This window comes from Hibiscus syriacus, unplaced genomic scaffold (assembly GCF_006381635.1).
Source record: "Hibiscus syriacus cultivar Baekdansim isolate YM2019G1 unplaced genomic scaffold, ASM638163v2 tig00112759_pilon, whole genome shotgun sequence".
In the NCBI taxonomy this organism is placed as follows: domain Eukaryota; kingdom Viridiplantae; phylum Streptophyta; class Magnoliopsida; order Malvales; family Malvaceae; genus Hibiscus; species Hibiscus syriacus.
Window position 1 is genome coordinate 18,079 of NW_024063397.1, and position 25,705 is coordinate 43,783.

General features: G+C 34.0%; 2 pseudogenes; both read left to right on the forward strand.

Moving 5' to 3' along the window:
- The first annotated feature begins 381 nt into the window (after positions 1-381).
- On the forward strand, positions 382-1,979 carry LOC120183381 (annotated as a pseudogene).
- Positions 1,980-13,667: 11,688 nt separating this feature from the next.
- On the forward strand, positions 13,668-18,749 carry LOC120183382 (annotated as a pseudogene).
- Positions 18,750-25,705: the final 6,956 nt, after the last annotated feature.

Consider the following 25,705-nt stretch of genomic DNA (forward strand, 5'->3'; position numbering starts at 1 on the left):
TACGCTATGTGCCTATTAGTTTAGTTTCTTGCCTTGTATTTTCTAATTAGTGGACTTTCGACAACCCTAAAAGTCCAAATTATTTTACGTGAGGACACGATCAACGATTTCAATTGTTGAAATATTGAATTAACTGTTTAATTAAGCAAAGTAAAAACACTATCTTGATTAAATTTAGTCTTACACGTGGACTAATGAAAATCATGGGGCATGCATAGAGGTAGGTAAGAGGGGCAGAGGATTTTGGTTCACTTGGAGATAGCCTGAGTTTATCCCAATGCAGCCAGCCAGTCCCCTCAATATCTATATATACACCATTGAACCTTATGAAGAGATGAATCAATACCATCTAAATATCTCAACATTTTTCAGGAAAAAAAAATGAAAGCGTCAATTTCCACCATTTCCATTGTTTTGATGTTCGTTTTGTTACCAATTTCATTGGCGAAATGTAACGCGTCTCTTGATTTTGATAGTTTTCTTGGATGTTTCCGACACATTCCCACCCCTTTTTCGATTGCAGATGCCATATTAACGCCCAACAATTTATCTTTCGAAACTATATACCAGCAACGAGCTAATAACCTTCGAGTCGCCTTGTCTACAACCTCAAGACCTGCGGCCATTATAACCGCGCTGCATCCATCCCATGCTCAAGCCACCGTCTTTTGCGCCAAGCGTCATGGCTTTCAAGTAAGGATTCGGAGTGGTGGCCATGATTCGAGGGACTTTCGTACACTTCCAGCGTCCCATTTGTCATTCTCGACATGTTCAATCTCCATTCGATCAATATCGATATGGAGAGTGACGGCATGGGTTCAGGCTGGGGCCACAACCGAACTTTATTACAGAATTGCCGAGAAAAGCAATGTCCATGGGTTCCCATCTGGTGTAGGCACCACTGTCGGAATTGGTGGACACTTTAGTGGAGGTGGCTATGGGTTTCTATGAGAAATACGGACTCTCCATCGATAATGTCATCGACGCACAGTTAATCGATGCCAATGGTAGGATCCTTAACCGTGAAGCAATGGGAGAAGATGTGTTTTGGGCGATCAGAGGAGGTGGAGCAACCAGCTTTGGGATCATCCTTTCATGGAGGGTCAAGCTGGTTCGTGTTCCACCTAGGATTACAGTATTCACAGTGCAAAGGACATTGGAACAAGGCGCAACGGAGCTTGTTTGTCGTTGGCAACAAGTTGCACGAAAATTATCAAAAGATCTCTTTATTAGACTGCAGCCTGAGCCTATAAACAATGGCGGCAACAATAGAACCGTTAGCGTTTCATTCATCGGCCATTTCCTAGGGCAAACTGATGAACTTATACAATTGATGAACGCAGACTTTCCCGAATTGGATTTACAACGAAGTGATTGTTTAGATGAGTTGGGTCGAATCAGTTTTTATACTGGGCAGGTTTTCCGAACGGAACCACAATCGATGAGTTGCTCAATAGAGTGCAGGTTACCGATTTTTTTCCAAGAGCAAGTCGGATTATTTCAAAGCAGTGATTCCTAACAAGGGTTGGAGACGTTATGGGAGGCATTGATGGACACTGGAGATATTTCCGTCCAAATGAACCCTTACGGCGGGAGAATGGAAGAGATTTCGGACACAGAAACTGCTTTTGCGCACCGTGGCGGAAACCTTTTCATGGTGCTATATAGTGTGACATGGTCCGAGTCAGATGGAGGAATCAACGCCACTGCACGATACGTCGAGCTATCGAGGAGGTTGTACCGCGCAATGGCGCCGTACGCATCAAGCAACCCGAGGGAAGCATTCCTCAACTACCGAGATCTCGATCGGTAGCAAAGAAAGTAACGGGACAGATTTAGAGGATGCCAAGGAATATGGGGCAAAATACTTCAAGAACAATTTCATGAGGCTGATGAGTTTGAAAACCAAGATAGACCCCGAAAATTTCTTCAGAAACGAACAAAGCATACCGCCATTGTCAACACGATCAGACCATTGAACAATTGTCTTCTACGACTACCAACAACAATAAACGAAATATCTTCTGGAATTTAAGTACTTGCTATTGTTGCTTGTAATTTAAACACATGGTGTTATTCCATGTATAATAAATAAGAATGTATTTTCATTTCTTTATAATTTGGTCTTTAAAATTCTATTTCACTTTTCAATTCTAAATTAAGATCATGGATCGAACTTCATTTAAATTAAACAAATCAAAATTTTGAGAAACAAATTTTTAATATTAAATGATAATAATATTTAAATTATTCTTTTCAGTTATCGTTTTGAAAAAATTTTAAATTTAATTTAGGGAAATTACAGAAGTGGATTAAGATTTTGTTAGTTATTAAGGATTCAGATTTGCAAACTACATGGAAGATTTGACTAGAGAAGTTGGAAAAACTTTGAATCTAGGCAAAGAATCGGGGATTCAAATTCAAGGGAGTGAAGAAGAAGTGATTCGAGATATTGCTTTATTAGAAGAGTTGAAAAGCGATTCACTGGTTGTTTTGGTAGCAGAAGTGCAAAAGGTGAGCGTTGATTGAAGAATTTGTCATGGTTTCCAGACGTACAGGTTCGGTGTTTAATAGCTTCTGCATTTTATAAGTTTTTAAGAGCTTTTAACGTTAATGTGGTTTAAACAAGACACGGAGGAGTTTAAATTGGAAGTCATCATTTGGAAAGTTTGGTTATTGGTATGATGCTGAGTTTTGAGCTCTAGGTCTCTGAAGCACCTCGAAAGACAAGAGGATAGTTACTATATGGGTTACAAGCAAGCTTCATTTCGTGGTTTCCTATGAAAGCTTGTTCCCGAATCCGACAATTCTCTGGTAATTCGCAGATCTAGTAATTGGGCGAAATCAAGGTATGAGATCTGCCTCATTCGAAATTATCGGTGACGACTCCATCATGATTCCAAGTTGAAACGTGAACTCGTGACCACCCCGAAGGACTGTTGCGACATTTATGATAAATGATTTTAATGATAAAAGAAATCATATGTTTAGATCATTTAAGTTCAAATAAATTCTATGTAAACTTATACAAATTTATCTAAATTTAAAATTAAATATAAGATATGTAAAAAATGTAATTTGTGTGTGTATATATATAAAATAATCAATGTATGCATAAAGATTTGATTTATTAATAATATATAAAACACATAAATTAAACCATATATTTATATTTGTCGGTGTAAAAGGTATTATAAAGTTTTTATTAAATTTAAGAAATTTCAGAACAAAATAATTTCTGTTTGGCCTTGATTCGCCGTCGATCGTGTCGCCATGAGTCTCATCGCTGGCATCATTGTGCTTGTCCCATTTTCGTTGATCGTCTGGTGGTCTCAATGTGTCTATCGTCGTCGACGTAAGCTTTTTTGAAGGAGGAGAAATTTCAAGTTTTTCTAAAACACCATCTCCCTTGGTCTTTTCGAAAAAATGACATTTGTAAGTAATTCCCCGTAATCTAACATACTTTTTTGAATTTTTTGGAATTTTTTTTCAGCGTAGCTAGCCCTACGTGTCGCTGTGTGTGTGGGATTGTTCTGCTGGTTCAGACAATGAATCAATCTGATCTTGAATCGGTCTGACCGAATCGTAGATGCTGACTTTGACCATTGACCGTTAGCCATTGATTACTACCCCAAAAATTTGACTAGTGGCTAAAAGGCAATTTTTTAAAAGTTTAATGCTAAAGTAGAAACTTGGAAAAGTTTATGGACTAAAACCATAATTTTTAAATGATATATATTTTGTCCCCATAAATAAATAGTTCGTCCTTAATAATATTTCCTATATGGAATTCAATTTCAATCCGGAATTTGTGTAAAGAGCTATTAAACGATAAAATTCGGTAAAATATTCAGATAATCGAATCGAATTAGAAGTTTACAAAACTTTAAAGGATGATAGTATGAAATTAGTAATATTATTTATATTTTAATCATAATTTGATGTGGATCAGTGAAACTAAGTAGAATTTCCATGTTAAAGTAGAATAGTGCAAATTAAATGACTAATTAAAATTTTAGAAAGTGCAAGGGCCAAGAAAAAATTAATCAGATAAATATTGATACTTATATATGATGATGAGTATGAATGGTGATGAAAGCTTGGTAAAGTGGTAAATATCAAGACTCATTAAGGGTAGAAATGATTTTTTGACTAAAATAAATTTTTAAATTTATTTTAATTAGAAATTTAAAAAGTGTCAAGAGATATTTATCATGAATTGTCTAGAAAAAAAATGGCCTTCTCCCTTTTAAATTGCCGTGGGGTTCATGGAGAGAAGAATAAGGCATGTTTTCTTCTTTTCTTCATTTTAGTCCTTTTTCCTTTGTAGATTAAGTTTTGAAAAGGAAAATAATCCATACCAAATTATCTTTCATTTGATGATTATATTTAATTTTTTATATGCTTGAATCATTGGATTGATTATTAGAGTGGATAATAAATAAGCTGATTTTTTTATGATTTAAGGATATATTTTTATGTGTTGTCGATATTATAGAATTGTTTCTAAATTTAAATAATGATCAAAATCAACTAAAATTCGCTTATATATTATTCGGCTAGTATGAGAAATTCATGGAAATGAGTTGTTTTAATTATAAGTTGATATGGGATTGAATTGAATTGAATTGAATGGAAATTTTGTTAAAAGGGTGATTTCATGCTTGAATCTAATTGGAAATTTCTTGAAATTTTACTTTATACCATTCGGCCATAGGGAGGAAAATTAGGAAAAATTTTACAAAAATTTTCTTAACGGATATAATGGATTGAAGAATGATGTTACATACTTTGAAATAGGTTTGGACCATTTGGAACATTGTAAGTTATAGGGACCTTATTACAAACTTTGAGGAATTTAAGGATTAAGATGTAAATGATTAAAAGTTGATGAATAGAAGTTGAATATGATGATTGGAATTTTAGGATTGACCTTATGATGTTTAAAATTGGGATCAAATGGTAAAAAGATTATATTGAATAAAATAGAAAGTTAAGATGAATTTTAAAGAATTTATCCTATGGTTAAAATTATGGATTTGGAATCGAATTTGGAAAGGTTATAAGAGTAAAAGGACTAAATTGTAGAAATAAAAAAATAGGATTTAAGTAGCAAGTGTGCAATTATTTAGATACTGTAGTGAAATTGAATATTAAAATGTTGATTTAATATTGAAATGTTGATTTTGGACTAATTTATAATTTTGTTAAAGTTTAGGAACTAGAATGTAAAATGTTTAAATGGTGAGCTTAAAAATTACATAATAAATATGAATAATCAAATTACTTGAGTAATAAATAATAAAATGGTGATTCTGATATTAAAATACTAATTGAAACTGATTCAGAAATATGTATAGTCAAATGATCAAATTGAAAAAATAGAGAAATTGTGGGATTAAAATAGAAAGTGAGTGTAAGAACTAAACTATTTAAAGGACACGGAAGATAAATTTGTTAGAGCCAAAGTTAGTTATAGATTTGGTGGAAGAAATTAATATTTAATATACATTAATGATATTTTAAATATATTTATACGAATGTGAATTTACTATGTTAGTTAAATGTACTAATATGTGATTGAAACAATATATCAATGTGATAATTTTTTGTGATAATTTTTATATAAAAATGTATAAGATTTAAATAAAAGTCCAGTGTATAAGACTTGAGAGTCATTGGTATATGACGTGGAATGATTCTGTATATGCATTTGTGTACATCTGACATGCACTATATGTGCATTCTAGCAGTTTATGTGCGTTTTGACACTATTTATGTATTATGGTTTCACGATGTTTCGACATTGTGAGATACCATATCAGATTCTGATTCAGTATACTGATGTTGTGTTCTTCAGTACTTATAATTCTATTTAGCACTAAAAGTATTATCTATTACAGACATGTTTATGTTGCATATAGGGCACCTGTGGTGCATATAGGGCACTAAACGTGCCATATTGATATAATAGTTATACTGCACACGATGTCAAACACTTGTTTTTCGACTCATATACCACGTATTCCCATGATTATACATTGGGCTATAAAATGAAACTAAAAGTTATAGTACAGTAATAGATATAGTACAATGAAAGGAATTGCATTGGAAAGAGGAACAATACAGTGAAAGGGACAATATAAGAAGAAAGGATTGTATAAGTTTAATTATTGTATTACAATAAAGTCTTATATGCAAAGTTTGATTTATATTGAATGATTTATAAATGAAAGACTATCTTGGTTTGGATTGAAATATGAATGATAAGTACATGTGCATAATATGGATATTATAGTAATAATTGTTGTACGCGTGTCGTCGTGTGGCGGTAGTCAATAACTATAAAGGTTGTGTGTTGAATAATTATGATTATAGACGATACAAATATTTTACAAATAGTTAGATAAAGGAGATTATAGAGTTGAGCTAAAATGTGAAATAGTATAGTACGAGAAAATATAATAATAAAGGTGAAAATATGACAAGTTGCTAAGTGGTTTTGTATGAATACGGTAATAAATTGCGATATAAAGATTAATCAGTTGAATATTAAATTAGGCAGTTTTAATTATGACAGAAAAAAAATATTAAAATGCTTAGTTGATGTGCAAAATTAAATATAAAATGGAAATTAAAATATATCAATACGAATTTACGTGATTAAATAGTATGATAATAAATGATAATTATGAAAATTTTAAAAGAAACAAAATTTTATCGGTTTCTAAACACTAAATGTTATACAATTTGTATGACATTATGACTTGTATTCGAGCATGAATACAAAGTTAAGGTTGTTACAGTTGACCTTTTCCATTGACCACAACCTTTATGTTTTTTGGCATCTCGAGTTTGTTGTCATAGTTCGTTTTGCCAAATTTTGACATGAAAGCCTTGATTTATGTCATTCTATCACCTAAAGTCTTGATTATGTTAAATAAATTGTGAGATTTTGAACTAATTTTTTGTTATTATGTTCTGAAAGTGAACGCGAGTCTCTGCATCGTTCTCTGGTAGATTTCGACTGCCCCTTCTTAGCTCAATTCAATTTCGCTCTTTTGTCTCGAGATACACATAAGTCTTATTTAGTGACTCAATAGTCTGTTTTGCTTAGATAAATGATTTCTGTACTTATACAATAGTGTCATTATTAGGTCCCATGCCACATTGTAACACCTTTAATCCGTATACGTACCCGAATACGAGTCAAAGATAGCACATAGCTTTACATGCATTATAAGTTTGAAAATCCAGTAAATTTTGAACTTTTAAAATTTATTCAATTTAATCTTCAATAAATAATGTAATCACGTAAAATCATATTATAGTATTTAAGCCTCAAAATCAATATCAGTCTCAGGCAACAACTAGACAGTTCTATATTGTTCCATATCATAAGATAAATTGTCTAAATACCATCTAATTTAAAATATTTCTTTACTTTGTCAAAATATAATTTTTATCTAAAACACAAAACTTAAATTCGTATTTATATCCATAATAACATATCTTAGACTTTTCTTATTCTTATACATGTCATCTAGAAAATTTAAAATAGTAGGATGTCATTACAGATACCTGTAACTTTTTCTTTATTGATTGAAGCCCACTCAACTCCTTACTTCACTTGTTCTTCTTTACCTACACATGAAAATCATCACACGCTAAGTATACACTTAGTGAGGCATTGTAATCAAACTAAAGTGATACAAATATCAAACAACTTAACAACATCTGAACAACATATTCACTTATATAAAACTTAATAATATCATAATAATTTAAAATATTAACTTAAATTCCAATAAAATCACTAAATATCCAAACTGATTTAGTCAAGTCATTTATCCTCATCAAGGACCTAAAAATCACCATCTCATGATTTTATCAAAACCATGATAAACAATATCACACATAATAGTCATATCAAAGCCATGATAAACAATATCATACATAACAGACATATCATGTTCTTTTCATTCATATAAAATACAAAACTTTCATACCTCATTTTCATCTTTCAGTTTCATATTCACTTTAACATTTCATTTTCATAATCCGTACTTTCACATTTCAGAACTCATTCTCGATTCAGAACTTGTTTTCGGACTCGTAACTTATTTAAGATTCATAACATAATTTCATATTCATAGCTTATTTTCAAGTTCATAGCCCAATGCATTTTTTGAGAATGCAAGGTACGTGAGTCATACATAATGTACGCACTAGGCACCTCACGGTGCCAATCATCATCATAAGATGCACTCCAAGTGCAGAACATATCATATGCACTAGCGGTGCCATACGTAATGTACACGAATGTACCATAACTTGACTTGACTTGAACTTTACTCAACTTCTTGGCATGCCAAGTGTACCTACGACTCTCAATGCAACATACAATGGGCTATTCCATTAACTATTATATGTTAATGAATATCAAAGATATCAATTTATCGACATAAATGATTTTTCATATCATAACATAATGGGCAATTCATACCCTAAACATTCATTTCCGCATAACATTTACATATCATAATCATCATCATTACCTTTCTTGAACATAAACACATCATATTCTTTATGAAATAAATAATCTTAACCATCATGCCCAAATGTAATAAAGTTGACTCATTTCTAACATTTATAATAGCATATAACATAGGAGTAACGTGAAATAATTTATGACAAGTTTCATGTGTTGACAGTTTGCACTACCTTTAAAGAAATATTATTTTGTATTAATATAAACAATTAAAAATTATTCCATTTATATCAATGGAAACTAAACTTGAATATGAATCTAACCATATAAGTCACTCCTTCTAGTTCATCTTGTACAATTTATAGTGATTTTTCAATGTTGACTTACAGAAGTTGTTTTGAGAAGAATCTGCTGCCCTATTTTCTGACATATCGTCTATTAAAAATTCATATCTTTTTGTATACTTCTTGAACCTAGTTTCCATTTGTTCTCAAAAATACTAGACTGATATAAAAATCCAACGACATAAAAATAATCCCCTAATAATTTAATAAAATTTATGATGATTTTCTAAACTTACTGTTCAGAACACAAATATGGGCATATTTCACTAACTTATATTTTCAGCTTATTCACTAATTCTATTAGCATACCAAATTAACATATATGCATGAATCACAAAATTTCATAACATTTATGAGTCACTACTTACCATAGTCACTCCGTCACTGGCTCATCACAAGCCAATGTTGCATTATATCAAAAATACAAATTAAATATGCACTGTCCTGGAGTCATTAGCTTGCAACTTTCCTTAGAAATTCGCATTTCATCCTTAAGCTCTCCTTAGCTTTAACATTGCTTGATCTTGCACGCAATTTAAATGAACATCATTTACAAAACATGTACATTTCAAACTACATGTTAAAATCTCACTAACATAGGCACACAATAGAAAATAAATTCCTAAAAATCTTTGATGCCTATTCGATACTAATTCCATGTCATAACATAAATATTGACTTTAACACTTTAAGTTGACCATTCAAGTCCTTTTTATCCAAATTCACCCAAACTTCACATAACCTTTTTCAACTTTCCATTTTAACTACTAATTATGAATTCTTTTAGAATTCATCTCAACTTTTCCATTTTATTCTAAATAGTCATTTTCCCTTTTACTTCAATTCAAGTCTCAAACAACTTAATTAAATTTCCAGCCCAATACCTAAAAAATTCCATTGTTACCACTTAAGTCACTAACTATCTCAATATTTGCCATTTATTACTCAAACTTTGACAACTTCCCCAAATAGTCAAATTTCACATTCTAACACCAAATTCATCACTATAAAATTAATTTCCAGTATAGTACTTCATGTATTGAATAATTACACATCAACCCCATAACTTTTCAAGATTGCCAAATAGGTCTCCCAACTTTCTCAAAATTAGAAATTGGTCCAAATAACTTTCTATAGCTTGTAGGATCATTCTTACATCATTTCTAACCCTTGTATAATTTTTCCGTAATTTTTCTCACTTCCAAAAGCTTAGGCCGAATGTTAAGGGGTAGGGTTTCATGATTTCACTTTATTTGAATTTGATTTGAGCAAGAAACAACCTCTATTCAATATTTTAAAACATCTATAATCAAACCTCTAACTCAATTTCATCAAATCATAAACTTTCCCTAATTTAGGGTTAATACCAAAAATCATATAGCATTTCTAGGTGGTTTCGATCATCAAACAAGCTTGGAAATGATTCTACAGCCTCAACAACCTCAAAATCCATCACCAATTCATAAAAATCTAACATGAACATAAACCCTAAAATTTGGGAACTTAATATTCAAGCAAGATTAGCATGCAATACTGGTACCAAATGATAGAGCTTTTTGAATCGAACAAATTTCTATTTCACGGTTCGATCCAAAATCCAAAGGAAATTGCTCAAAAATGAAAAATAAAATTTCTCTTACCTAGGTTATAAAGAGAAAGAAATGGAGGTTGAAGAAGGCCTTATTTTCATGAAATTCCTAGTTAATTTCATGTTAATTTGTCATTTATTAAGCTTAAATGAATTTAAAATTCTTTTATTTAGGAAATGACAATTTACCATTAATGAAACTTGATAATTACATCCATACCAAGCCACATGTTGGTTATCATCTTCCAAAGTCAAATATGAACAAAATATTATTCTCTTGACAACTTCATCCAAGCAACTTTCCAAGAATTTCAATCTTGCCATTTTCATTCGATGGTCCAAATTGAACATGGAGATAAATTCTCAAATCCAATGGTCCATATTATTTTCCATCATTTTAAAATATGTAAATAATATTTCTAAGCTTAATATAATATCCTTCAAATTTTCTCAAAATTTATGTTCGATCCGATTTACCGAATTTTACCAAACTTTAACACTTTGCAATTTTTAACATAAATTCCGGATAAAAAATTTGATTCCCACCAAAACGTCATTCTTGGGGTGAACTATTCATTTATGGGGTCAAAAGACCTAGATTTTTAAAATTATACTTTTGGTCCCTAAACTTTTTAAATTTACACTTTTGGTACTTAAACTTTCTAAAATTTATACTCTATAGACACTAAACTTTCAAAATTTACATTTTGGTAACTAACCAAAATTTTGGGTGTTACACATAGGACCTAATACTATCGATTGTGGGAAGAGTGGAGCTTAGCCGACATCGATTAGCTACTATAAATGTGTCCCTTTGGCATGTTGTTACATTTAATATTTTATTTTGATATGCTATATGTTAATATATATATATACACAGTAATCTAATTATATTTATCTCTAATATATTTGAATTTTGATTAATGTTGCATCATTTAATTTGAATATTGATGCATTTCTGTCATTCTACATGGGATTAAATCCCCATCCTCATTCTGCATGGGATTATATATTCATCCTGATCATGCATGGGATTATATCACTGTCCTGTTTTTACATGGGATCATATTCTCGTCCTGTTTTGCGTGGGATCATATCCCCAATTTAGAGGTGGCATTCAGATCGAGTTTGATTCAGGTCATTTCGGTTTAGACTTAATTCAGGATAGTTTTGGGTTGAATAGGGTCATTTCGGGTTTTGATTTATTTGAGTCTATAGTAAGTCAGGTCTGGGTCGAGTCATGTCATTTTGGGTTTGGTTTTATTCGGGTCTATATTAATCAAGTCGGTTCGAGTATCGGGTTGGGTCAATATCAGATCATTTGATTTTGGGTTGGATCAAATCGAATCGGTTGATTTTCAGATCAACTTAATATCCGATCAATTATTTTCAATTTAGATCAACTTTGGATCTTCATGTCAATTTAGGTTGGGTTGGGTATAAGTCAAATCAAGTATATATATAATTATTAATATATTTTTGTAATAAAGATCAGGTTTGGGTAAATTAAATTCGGGTTAATTTCGGTTCAGATTATTTTCAGTTTGGTTGCTTTTGGTTCAGATTACTTTTGGTTTGGTTAAATTCAGCCCAGTTTCAGTTCAATTTAGGTTAATTTCAGTTCAGGTTACTTTCAGTTTGGCTAAAATTTGGGTCGTTTCTATTCAATTCAATTTTTTGAGTTTCGAGTCAAATTTGGGTCATCATGTTCGAGTATATTTCGGGTCTCAATTCGAGTCATCGGGTTCAGGTCAAATTTTCCAGGTCTAATCCCCACCCTGATTCTGTTTAGGATCCTCTTTCAGAGGGTTAAACCCCTATTTTGACTTTTCTTCTAACTGGGAATATCTACGGAGGGTAACATCCCCATCCTATTATCTGCGGCGAAAGGTAAAGTTGTGTGAATTCCTGTCATATCTTTCTAGTAATGGTCAATTGGTTTACTGTTGTCTGAATTTAAATTACATCATTATGAATATTTACTTTACTTTCTAGTTTATGTCTTTTTCAGATCTATTCAACTTTTAGGATTACAACCGATACTTAGAGGATCATTTAGTGGCAAGTTTACCTTTTGAACACCGTATGGACATTTTTAGAATTTATATTATTTATTTTTCGTTGATCTTCTATATATATTTATATGGGACTTTGAGATACTATGTTTTTACATATTTTGGGCTTTTAACTTGTATTATAGTACGAATTATGAACTCATATTCTATTTACAGATTTAGATCATATCATATTTACAAATTTAGATCGATTTCTTGACGATGCATGTTATAAACTGAAAGTTCATGACTTCTGTTAACCTGAATTAGTTTGGTCTCCAAGATTTGGTCGAAACATACAGGCCGAGTATAGGAGGTTACATATAGGATGTTGCTTTATTGAGTCCTCTGATTATTAAAAGTTATGAAATGATCATCCGACTATAGGGTGTTACTTTATTGAGTCCCTCAACTATTAAAAATAACAAAATGACCACTCGACTATTCATATGTTCTAAACTCATCCCTTTTGGTTAAAAAATTGATGGTCGTCTAAGTTGAACGTTAACATGCTAACTGTGATATGATTGTCAATTGAGATTTTGAGATAATATTTTATTATATCTTAATCAATAGGTTAAAGTCCAATTGATATTAACATCAAATTTTTAACATAAAAGAAAGAGTTTGGAATATATGAATAGTTGAGTGATCATTTGTAACTTTTAATAGTCGAAAGACTCAACAAAACAACATCCTATAATCGGGGATCACTTTGTAACTTTTACTAGTCGGGGAATCAACAAGATAATATCCTATAGTCGATAGATCATTTGCCTACTTTACCCTATAAATTAATACAACATATGATTTTTCCTTCTACCGTATGTGCCTATTACTTTAGTTCCTTTACTTGTATTTTCTAATTAGTGGACTTTCGACAACCCTAAAAGTCCACATGTCACATCTTTTACTTCTGGATACGGTTAACTATTTCAATTGTTGAATTATTAAATTAATTGCTTAATTACGAAAAGAAAAAACGTTATATAGATTAAATTTAGTCTTACACGTGGACTAATGAAAATCATGGGGCATGCATAGAGGTAGGTAAAAGGGGCAGAGGATTGGTTCACTTGGAGATAGCCTGAGTTTATCCCAATGCAGCCAGCCGCCGCTCCCCTCAATATATCTATATATACGCCATTGAACCTTACGAACAAATGAATCAATACCATCTAAATATCTCAACATTTTTCAGGGAAAAAATGAAAGCATCAATTTCCACCATTTTCATTGTTTTGATATTGGTTTTGTTATCAATTTCATTGGTGGCATCTAACAATTCAGTTGATTTTGATAGTTTTGTTGCATGTCTTCCTACACATTCCGACCCCTCAGTTCCGATTGCAGATGTCATATTAACGCCCAACAATTCATCATTCGAATACATTTACCAGTTACGTGCAAATAACCTTCTAATCTTCTTGTCTACAACCTCTAGACGGTAGCTATTCTTGTAACACCTATAGTCCATAAAATCTAAAAATATGAATCGTATATGACACATCAAACTGACCAATATTCAATATTCACAATTACTAAATATTTTTTAAATATTCATTTTTCAACTTTGAAACTATTTTTATCTACTTGAATTTCCATCTCATTTAAAAACATAATATTATATATTCTATGCATACCAAATACTAATAAATTAAACTAGTCAAAATAAACAATTCTAATTTACTATTACAAACCATTTAATCAAAAACTGATAAAGCATGCTAATAACATAATTATACATGCTACTACTAGTCAAAAGAAACATCGATGATGCCTTACTGATACTAATATTATAGATGATCTTCACAAGATGCTCGGGAGGCTCCTCACTGCACGTTGGGTTTCCTATAATATCCTACGCATGAAAAATCATCACGCGCTAAGTACAACTTAGTGAGACAATAATTTTAAAGGTGAGAATAAATATATAAAGTATCAAAATATATAAAAATATTTAAAAATAATTCAAACAAAATTTTCAAACTGGATATCTCGTGTTGTATCTTTATCAGAAACCTGAAAGGAATCATCTTATGACTTTAATAAAATCATATTAAATTATATCAGACAGAATAATCAGTCAATATTTCTTTCCAATCAGACACTTTTCAAAACTTTCATATTCTATTTTTGTAGCCCAAAGTATATTTAAGAGAATATAAGGTATGTGAGTCAGATGAGTGTGCGCAATAAATATCTCAGTGCTATCATCAGAATCAGAACAGATAAGCACACACAGTGATGTCAACTCGGAAATTGCAATATGCACACAAAGTGCAATCCCATTGGAATAAATACTAGTGTACCCACCGATACACCACAGTATATCAGAATCATAATATAATCACTCCACTTCATGACATGTTGATTGTACCTATGACTCTCAATACAACATACAATGGGCTTTTATTTCAATTTATAATCATTTAATAAAAATCATATCAAAACCATTTTCAGATCATATTCACACAAAAATATAACATGGCAATTCATACCCAAAATCATTCATAAAACTTATTAAAATATTTCGGATATAATTTCAAAAATCAAAACATAATTCATAACTTTGAAATAAATAATACGAGGTTGACTTATCACAAGTCGTCCTAGATCAAAATAATTAAATAAACAAATTGCACTCACATTTGCCTTACTACCGAACCTTTATATGCTAATTCTTTGTTCGTGTACTTTTTCCTTTCCTTTCGGATCGTTCGGATCGCTAGGTTTATAGTAGTTTGACAATATAACATCATAACAAATCATATTTAAACTATATGTTAGTCTCAAACTAACATAATCGAATCTTAAAAATATAAAAGTCTATGAAATAAAAATCAATACGATAATTAAATCAGACTTTACTTAAAATTCCAAACTTGTCAAAATACTCTTAAGCTCTCACATATTCATTTCCAACTTAAATCCCTCGACTTTTATCAATTTCTAAAACCAAACCATTAACTTTGAGTTATTCCTAGAATTCACCTCAATTTTCCATTAAATTCATAATAGACCTTCACTATTATGATCATATCACATTAATTACATAAAATTTCAGCACGTCCATAAAATATTCAAATCACCACTTAAACATTCAAAAGCTTGCAAATTCATCATTAACTTTCTTAAACTTTGTAAATCAACCTCCAATACCTATAAACTTGTAATTTATTCAACTTAATAATTAAACAAAAATTTCAGCAAGATTCCAAAATTTCCAGAATTGTCCTAATATACCTAAATGATACTTCTACATTTACTAATTTACAAACAAGTCCCCATTTTCTTTGGACCTTTCGAATTCTAACCCAACTTTTACCGAATTTGCAATTTGGTTCCACATAACTTTCAAACTTAATTTTCCTGCATTTCAATACTAAATTTTATCATTGAATACTCCAAATCTCACATTTATACAATAATATCCCACAATCCTTAAATCTTGTAAACTAGCCCTTTTTCACTTTCAAGGTTCCAAATCAATCTCCAATTCACATAGAATACTTGTAATATCATTTCTAAACCATAGGAAAATTTTCAACATTTTTCCCTTAATATTTTCCTGGCCGAATACCCCATGTCACTTTAGGGAGACTTTTTATTCAATTTCAAGCATGAATTCAACCTCCTATGATAAATTTCATGTATTTCAATCATCAAAACATTAAATTACATCAAATCCCAACATTTCAAAAAAAAACTAATTAAGCCAAACCTTATATATGCATGTACAATTAATTTTAATCATCATACATGCTTTAAAAATAATCACCAACATCAAAAACATAAAAATCCTTCATCAATTCTTCAAGATCACTAAACCCCCTTAAACTTTAATAATCAAATCTCAACAAACAAGCATCCTCACCATGAAATATTTATATCAATTGATAGATAGTTTCATGTAGGTTAATTCTCTATCTAATAACTTAATTCAAAAATCAAATATTCATCTTCAAAAATAAAAATAAAGATTCATACCTTGGAGTTTGGTAAGTTTCATCAATTCTTCAAGATCACTAAACCCTAATCATAAAATCTAAACACAAGAATCCTCACTATGAAATATTTATATCAATTGATAGAGAACTTCATGTAGGTTAATTCTCTATCTAATAACTTAATCCAAAAATCAAAATAAAGATTCATACCTTGGAGCTTGGTAAGTTTCGGCCAAGAGAGATGAACAAACTGAAAATTAGGACTTTATCTTTAGTATTATAGTATTTAAAGGATAATACACATGGCATTTATCTAATTTAATTGAATTTAAAATTTAATTAATGAGAAATTATAAAAATACCATTAATAAACCTTGAAAATTTTCCAAATGCCATTGTATTATCTTCCATTAGAATATTCTTTGGTCAAATATGAATAAACTTGGCTTTGCCTTTCTAATTTGACCATGAAGTTTTCAAAAATTGCATTTTAGTCACTAAAATCTCACAATTCAGTCAAATTTGAAAAATTACACTGTTCTGAGCCAAATTTATCTAATCTAAAATATGGAAATAATATTTCAAACCAATTCCTAACATCCTTCAAATTTTTGTAAAATTCCGATTTGATTCAATTATTCGATTTCAATACCGACCTTTATCGCTTTATAAATTTTAACACAAATCACATACCAAAAAAATGATTACCACAAAAATCCTTATTTTAAGCCAAAATGTTCATTTAAAGGCTAACAAAAATATATAACCTTTCAAAATTTCTTTTATGGTCCCTAAACTTTTAAAGTTTACAATTTAACCACCAAACTTTCAAAACTTATATTTTAGTCATTAGACAAAATTTAGGGTATTACAATTATAATTGTCCTACATCCATCTCATGCTCAAGACACCGTCATTTGCGCCAAGCACTACGGTTTCGAAGTCAGGATTCAAAGCGGTGGTCATGATTTCGAGGGACTTTCGTACACTTCTGGCATGCCATTTGTCATTCTCGACATGTTCAATCTCCATTCTATCGATATTGATATGAAGAGTGAGACGGCGTGAGTTCAGGTCAGGGCAAAAACCGGTGAACTTTTTTATAGAACAATCGAAAAAAAAGTAATGTTCATGGGTTCCCATTTGGTATTTGCACTACTCTCGGCATCGGTAGACACTTTAGTGGTGGTAGTTATAGGTTTCTTATGAGAAAATACGAAATCTCCATTAATAATGTCATCGACGCACAATTGATTGATGCAAATGGTAGGATCCTTAACCGTGAATCTATGGGAGAAGATGTATTTTGGGCGATAAGAGGAGGTGGAACAACCAGCTTTAGAATCATCATTTCATTGAGGGTCAAGCTGATCCGGGTTCCACGTAGGGTGACAATATTCACCGTGCAAAGGATATTGGAACAAGGCGCAACGGAGCTCGCTTATTGTTGGCAATAAGTTACGCCAAAACTGCCAAAAGATCTCTTTGTTAGACTCCAGCCTCAACCTATTAACAATGAAGGCAATAATAGAATCATTAGCATTTCATTCATCGACCATTTTCTAGGGAAAACTAATGAACTTATACAATTGATGAACAAAGACTTTCCCTAATTGGGTTTACAAAGAAGTGATTGTTTAGAGACGAGTTGGGTCGAATCGACTTTATACTGGGCAGGTTTTCTGAATGGAACCTCTATTGATGAGTTGCTCAATAGAGTGCAAGTGGACCGATCATTTTCCAAGAGCAAGTTGGATTATTACAAAGCTGTGATTCCTAAAAAAGGGTTAGAGACGTTATGGGAAGCGTTGGTGGACATTGAAGAAATCTTCGTCCAAATGAACCCTCATGGCGGGAGAATGGAATAGATTTCATATTCAGAAACTGCCTTCGCACTCCATGGTGGGAATCTTTTCATAGTGCTATACAGAATGACATTGTTTGAGTCTGATAATGGATATTGACGTTGTTGGCCGATACATCGAGCTATCGATAAGGTTATATAGTGTGATGGCCCCGTACGCATTGAGTCGTCCAAAGGAAACATTCATCAACTACCGAGATCTTGACATCGGTAGTAATAAAAGTAGGGAGTCAAACTTTGAGGTTGTCAAAGAATACATGAAAAAGTATTTCAAGAACATCTTTATAAGACTCACCAGTGTGAAAGCCATGATAGACCCTAAAAATTTCTTCAAGAACAAACAAAACATACCTCCATTACTGGTGCGAGCAATTTATCACGCCCTTGGAGCCTTAAACTCGGGAATTTATGGCCTTAGATGCTTCAAAACCACCTTGGGCGTTTTTCACCTAAGTTAGCCTGAAAAACACTAAGCTAGAAGGCTTAGTACAACACAGAAGCACAAAAGAACTTGGGAAGGAGATAACTCAAACAAACAAGAGAGAGAGTTGGGTTAATTCTCTTTGTATTCCACTAAATGAAATGAAAAGCAAAGTGAGTACAAATGAGGTGGGGAAGACCTATATTTATAGTTGAATTCCGTTAAAATGGATGGATAAGATCAATATAAATCAATGGCTAAGATGAGCCCTATTAATTAAAAATCTTTGTATTTAAGGAAACTCTATCAATCACCATCTAATCAAATCCCCTATTTAAGGGAATGTACCTAAACCACCATCTCATCACATCAATTAGTATGATTCTTTCCTTGGATGGCTGATCATACTTTATATGGTATGATTCCCCTCAATCTCTTTTGATTTGTTGTCACTTTCCATATTTGCGCTGCTTATGTGGACACAATCTGATAAGGTTCCATTTTCCTTGTTTGTATGGTCAGTGTGAACAAGCCCGGGCCTTTTTGCACTTTTCACGTTTTGGGCCAAGTCTGATGGACTACTCAAGCCCAAAACCTTCTTGATAACCTCTGTCCTGATCTTTAACGCACATGTCTTGGGTCGAATCTCTAGGAGCGTGACATTCTTCCCAACCAAACCTAGCGATGCCCTTGTTGCACTATTGGAATGTACTTGGATTTGCCCATCTCGATTTCTTTCCGCGGTCTTGGCTTGTTACGGTCCCCCCATATAGAGTACTTACCTTAGATTTTTCCACCATGTAACCTTGTACTCTTTTGTCTCATTACATACACCTCCATTGTAGGAACCTTTTCCTACCCGTCAACACTTTCCTCCGAACGGACCACCTCGATCATTTGGTAAGGCTTGGATGACTCCCTTGGTCATTTCTAACCTTTGATTGTTCTCATTTTATGGTGAGGTTCTTCTTAACCTAGAATCACTAAAGATGGGAAATTAGACTTAACAACACAAGAGTTGTGTTCGAGATGTACCTTGTCTCTTTCGATTGTATTCTCCCAAAAAATGCATCAGCCCTTCTCTCTCCTAAGAGTCTGATGCTCCATTCATCGACACTTCTCCTTTGAAGTTCGGTGTCCCTTGTTGCAGTAGATCTTCCACCTTAAACAGGCGCCTCTACCACCTCACCCATTAGTGGTGACTCTATTTCCTTTGAGAGCTCGGGCCCCATCATCCCTTCCAGGATGTTCGCCTCATTTGGAACATCTTCAACAAACTGGATGGTTGTAAATCCCTTGATCAATTTTCCCTTATCTCGTTTCAAAGGCGTAACGTATTGTTGTTTGGGATCAAGGATGGTTAAAATATTGATGTAGGGGAAAATGAAAGCTTTAACACAGTCAAGAAAACTTAGATCGATCACAAAATCAAAATCATCCAATGGGACTACCTTCAAGTCCACACTTCCATTCCCCAATATGTAGTTCAATCTTTCGTACCTCTCCAGCAACTGATACTCCCTCGGAGTTGAAAGTCTTAATCATCCCATTTGTCTTCTCCACTCATAGACCAAGATTATCAACAGCTCTCTTGGACATAAATAGATCGGTTACCCCAGTGTCCACCAGAGCACTCTTCGACCGTCCCGCAACATTGATGTCCACATACATCAACCCTTTTTTACTTCTGACTCCCATTCGCCTTGACAGAACTTAGGATCATCGTGCCAAGCCTCATAACCTCATCATCTGTAAGCTCGTCCACCTCCTTGGACACCTTGGATCGATCCCTACAACCATGTAACCCCTCACCTTGGTGGTACCTCGGTTGCTCTACTTCTCCTTTCGGCTTGGTTGCCTTGATACTTCTAATTATGCCAATTGTGGCTACCTCTGGCTTGTCCTCCTTACTCAAGATGGCAGCCAACTTGTCCCTCTTCGGGAAATCCCTTAACATATGCTTGCCCCCACAAAGGTAGCTCGTAAGATGTTATATGTTCTTCTCTTGGTCTCTGTCTCTGTCACCAGATGACCTGAACTTGCCTTTTATATGGAGTCATTCGGATCATCCATTCCTTAGCGGTCCCTCGTTCTTTTGACGATATTCGGATTCATCTCTCGATGACTTCTCTCTATCTCCCCCATCATTGCACTTGTATCTCTACTTTGGATCACTTTTCACAATCTCAAACTGTGTTATAGCCTCGGCTATGATTAGCACTTTAGAAAGGTTGTGGACATCCATCCGTTGGATCTCCATCTCGACCCATCGTTGTAAGCCGACCATGAAGGCGTAGAATCTTTCATCTTCGCTCATGGTCGGGATTTGCAGTTTGAGTTCTATGAATCATTTCACATACTCCTGAATGGAACCATCATGCATCAGTTGTTGTAGCTTTTTTAGTGCCTCAAGTTCGACGTGCTTGGGGTAGAACTGTTCCTTGAACTCTAATTTGAACTCCTCCCATTTCTTCATTGGGATCTCTTGGTCCGTCCCCTCAGAGTATCTACGTATCCACCATAAAAGAACAACATCAGTTAAGTAATTGGAAGTCGTATTTACCTTAGTGGCTTCATCCTCGACATCCATTCCTCGAAAGTATTGTTTCATACTCTAAATAAAGTTATCCACTTCATGTGTCGAGTAGGTTCCCCTGAACTCCTTCGGCTTCGGAACATCGATCTTGGGTTTTACCGTTGGTGCTTCTCCTAGCGCCTCATTCATCACAACAACCTTGTAAACCAATACCACACTTTGGATCTCCTTCATCTCTTGCATCATGTCCACTTTCATGGCTAAAAAACATGATATTGAGACCCTTCGTCTGCTCATCAACCTTCTCGGCCATGTCATTGATGACTTCTTGAGTCTCTGCATCGAGTCCCTCCTTAGCAGCCTCCAACCTTAGGATGCGTTGAGTTATATCCTCCATGGTGTTATTAACTTCACTTATCTCTTGCCTTAGAGCCTCCACCTCGACTCTAATCGACTCACATTCACAAACCGTCTTGTCACTGAACTCGTCGAGAAGCTCTTGCACCTCTCATCGGGTCTGGCTTTCCAATACCTCCAACTTGGTGACCATTTTCTCCAAAGAAGAAAGAGTATCCCTACAATTTTCTCGCTTCTTCTCAACAACAGCACGAGTCTCGACTTCCACAACAGAAATTGGGACCTCCTCTTGGTTTTATGATTTCATCTCTTTTAAAACCAACTTGAAAACTTGGCGTTTACTACAACAAACTCACTCTGATACCATTTGTCACGCCCTCGAAACCTTTAAGCCCAACTATCGCAATATCAGAGTTAAGGTCTGACGTACGTGCAGCCTTAGACGCTTCTTGATACTTCTAGATCTTCTTTGCAACTAAGTAATCCTTACTTAAGCCTAGTGAGCATGCAAACTCACTAAGGTTGGAACCAAGCCCTCAAGGCTTCTAAGATACAGAAGCTTTAACACCAATGTAGCTACTCCAAGCCACAAAGGTTGAACTATGGTATGGAAGTGAAAACACAAGCGTGACTACTCCTAGCGACCAAGAGAGGTAACAACAAAAAGAGACTTGAGAACAAAGCACGCAAGAAATAGAATAAATGTCTCAGAACTTTATTACTCTCCCAAGAGAATGAATGGAATGAGATGTTACAAATGAGGAGGAGAGACTCTCTATTTATAGTTGAGCTCCCTCTAAATCAATGGCTTAGATCTATTTACATCAACGACTAAGATAAATCTAAATCAATGGCTAAGATGAGCCCTATTAATTACAAATCTTTGTATCCAAGAAAACTTAATCAATCACCATCTAATCAAATCCACTATTTAAGGGAAGGCACCCAAACCACCATCTCATCACATCAATTAGTCTGATTCTTTCCTTGGATGGCTTATCACACTTGATATGGTAAAATTCCCCCACAATCTCTTTTGATTTGTTGTCTCTTGCCATATATGTGCTGCCTATGTGGACACAATCTGATAAGGTGCCACTTTCCTTATTTGTACAGTAAGTATGAACAGGCTCGAGCCCTTTTGCAATTTCAACATTTTGGGCCAAGTCTGATAGACTAGTCACGCCCAACACGTTCTTGAGAACCTCTGTCCCGATCTCAAGCGTACATGTCTCGGCCTAGTCTCTAGGGGCGTAACAAAATCTTTGAAACATTTGTCTTCTATGACACAAAACAATAAAATAAAAGCAAAATATATTCTAGATTTTAATTTCTCTTGCCTCTTATTATTGCTTGTAGTTTAAACACATCGTTTTAATCCATGTATAATAAATAAGAGTTTATACACATCGTGTTAATATTTTTATAATATTATTAATTAGTTCAAATCTTTCCGATTATAAGTTTCCAACACATAGTCAACATTTTGTTATCTCTTGCTTGAACTTTTGTCTTTCGTGTTAATACGAAACTATGACCACGCAAGATAATAATTCAACTTTATACTCATAATTTATTATAGTTTTAATATAAAAATAAGTGTCCAAATTTTCCTTAAAAAACATTTTAGTGTCTAAAGATTTTTTTCGTAACAATAGATGCATCATGTTTCTAACGTAATACTTTTAAATGCCCGCCGTTAAAAATCACCATTAAATGACCGTTAAAAACCGTGTCACGTTTTAGTGATTTTGAGAATTTATTTAAAAGTAAAAATATTTTTGTAAAAAAACCAAACACCTAGCTCCCCCGTGCCTTCTCCCCTTTCCCCTTCTATGTCGGCCAACTGGACGGCGGTGACAATCACCGCCAACATCAACGGAACCGGTGTCGACCCTCGATCAAACCCCCGTTCACCTTTCATCGTAACATGCCACTGTTTTCTGTAGAGAAGTATTCAAAGGTTTGTCGATTTTTAAACAACCGCCATCGTTCTTCGTCGATTCCGGTCAATTTCTACATCTATAAGCCACATCGTTGCCACCATTCGAGCGACTGTGCAATTGCGATCAAAATCCAACCATTCGACGTGGCCGAAGATGGTCGACGACCGTTTTAGGGGGTTTTTATATTTTTAGTAAAAAGTTGGGTTTTTTAAATAAATTAAACTTTTTATTTTTTTAATTAAAAATAATATTTGTATTGTTAAAAAATTAAAAAATAAGTGATAGGCACCTAAAAATATAACTGAGAAAACGTTAGATAACTAATTTTAATAAAAAATTCTTTAAATATTAAAACGTTTTTCTAAATAAAATTTAATTACTTATTTTTATATTAAACCTTTATTATATAGATTTGATACAAATTATATGAATTTCATCCCTACTCTAGCTGAAAGCTGCTGATCAGGTCGGTCCAAGGCTCATATCTATTTGTAGATACAATCAATAATGCTAATTGTATAAAAAAAATTACTTGTTTAATTAAAAAATAGAATAATGCAAGGAAAATTGTAAACGATCCGCCACTTATCAAAGTTCAATACGTAACTTTCAAGAGTTGTACATGCCTCGTCATTAGGCGTAGGTATAACATGAGTTTGATTGATGTATAATGTCACGGGGCTAGACTTCTGCTAGACGATTCGTGCGGCACTTAGACGATTTCCAGGTTGAAATGGCGCCTAAGTCAGCCTTATCCACGTCCTTGTGAGTCTCTGGCTCACTAAGCGACGAACAAACCCTCAAGGGTTAAACAATAATGCGGAAATAACACTTAATCGGGGCTAATCCAAGCCACCTGGGTTGAAGCAGATCTCTGAAGCACGGGCGTTGTGGGAACTTTCTAAGTCACCAAGACTTGAATCACTTTGGCACTTTGAAAGAACTCGGAAAGAACACTCCCGAGGCTATCTCAGCCCTCCCGATCGGTAACACAAGCCACAAGGCTTAAGCACAAAGGAGATCAAGCCGATAAGGCTAGAAAGCGGCAAGCTAGAAAGCTAGAAAGAAAGAACTCAGAGAGAGTAAGAGTAAATGCCTGAGTTTTATTACTCTGAAGAGAATGAATGAAGTGAATGATTACAAATGAGGGGAGGAGCTCTCTATTTATAGTTGAGGCCCTCAAGATCCAACGGTCTAGATCAAAGTACATCGACGGCTTACATTGAATCCTACCTTAACAGAACTCTATCTCTAAGGTATTTGAATTCAAATAAAACATTATCCATAATTAAATCCTTAATTATTGGATAATAATATTCTTTCTGGAATCTTCCAAGGAACGGGCCAGGTCTGATGGTTCTGGGCAAGCCCAACACTCTGTATTATTCTTCTACAGAAATTTGCTCACACATGTCTCGGTCCGAATCCACGAGCCTCGACAAAATTGCCCCCATCGAACATGTAACACCCTCGTCGCTTCTCTCGGACGCCTCGGACTTGATCCTTCACGATCTCGAGCCTTTACGGACCCGCAAGCATTTTCCAAGAACCAGGCCAACTCACCATGCCCGACAAGCCCAAAGTCTGCGTAATTGAACCCCTTCTGTGAACCTTTACGCCAATGCCCATGGACCCAAAAGTTTAGTCTGTGACAATCTCCCCCACTTGATCTAGCGACGCCCTCGTCGCTAGGTGAGAACACTTGGTCTTGATCACCTTGGACGCTTTAACAAACACCTTGGCTTCCTCGCCTTGGTTAACACCGTCATGTCTTATCACCATCTAGCACACCTTGGCATTCATCTCGAACGTAGGAAATCCATCCTACCCGTTTGCATTCACCCAAACAAGGATATTTTTTTATCCAGCGGTAAAGAATTGGATATTCCGGCAACATACAACACGACAACTCAGATTCATCGGCAACACTCGCTTGTCCCTAAGAACTCTGAAAGTCTCAGATGTCCCTTCCAACCTTTGATAACTCCGTAAAAAGATGGTTAGGTCCTCGACCTATGCTCATCAACGATGGTGAATCAAACTCAACACTTGGAATGTATTTGAGATGTCCCTCGATTTCCCCCAGCACATTTACTCTACGTGTCAGCCCTTCTTACTCCATGAAGTCTGGCACTCCACACACCAACACTTCTA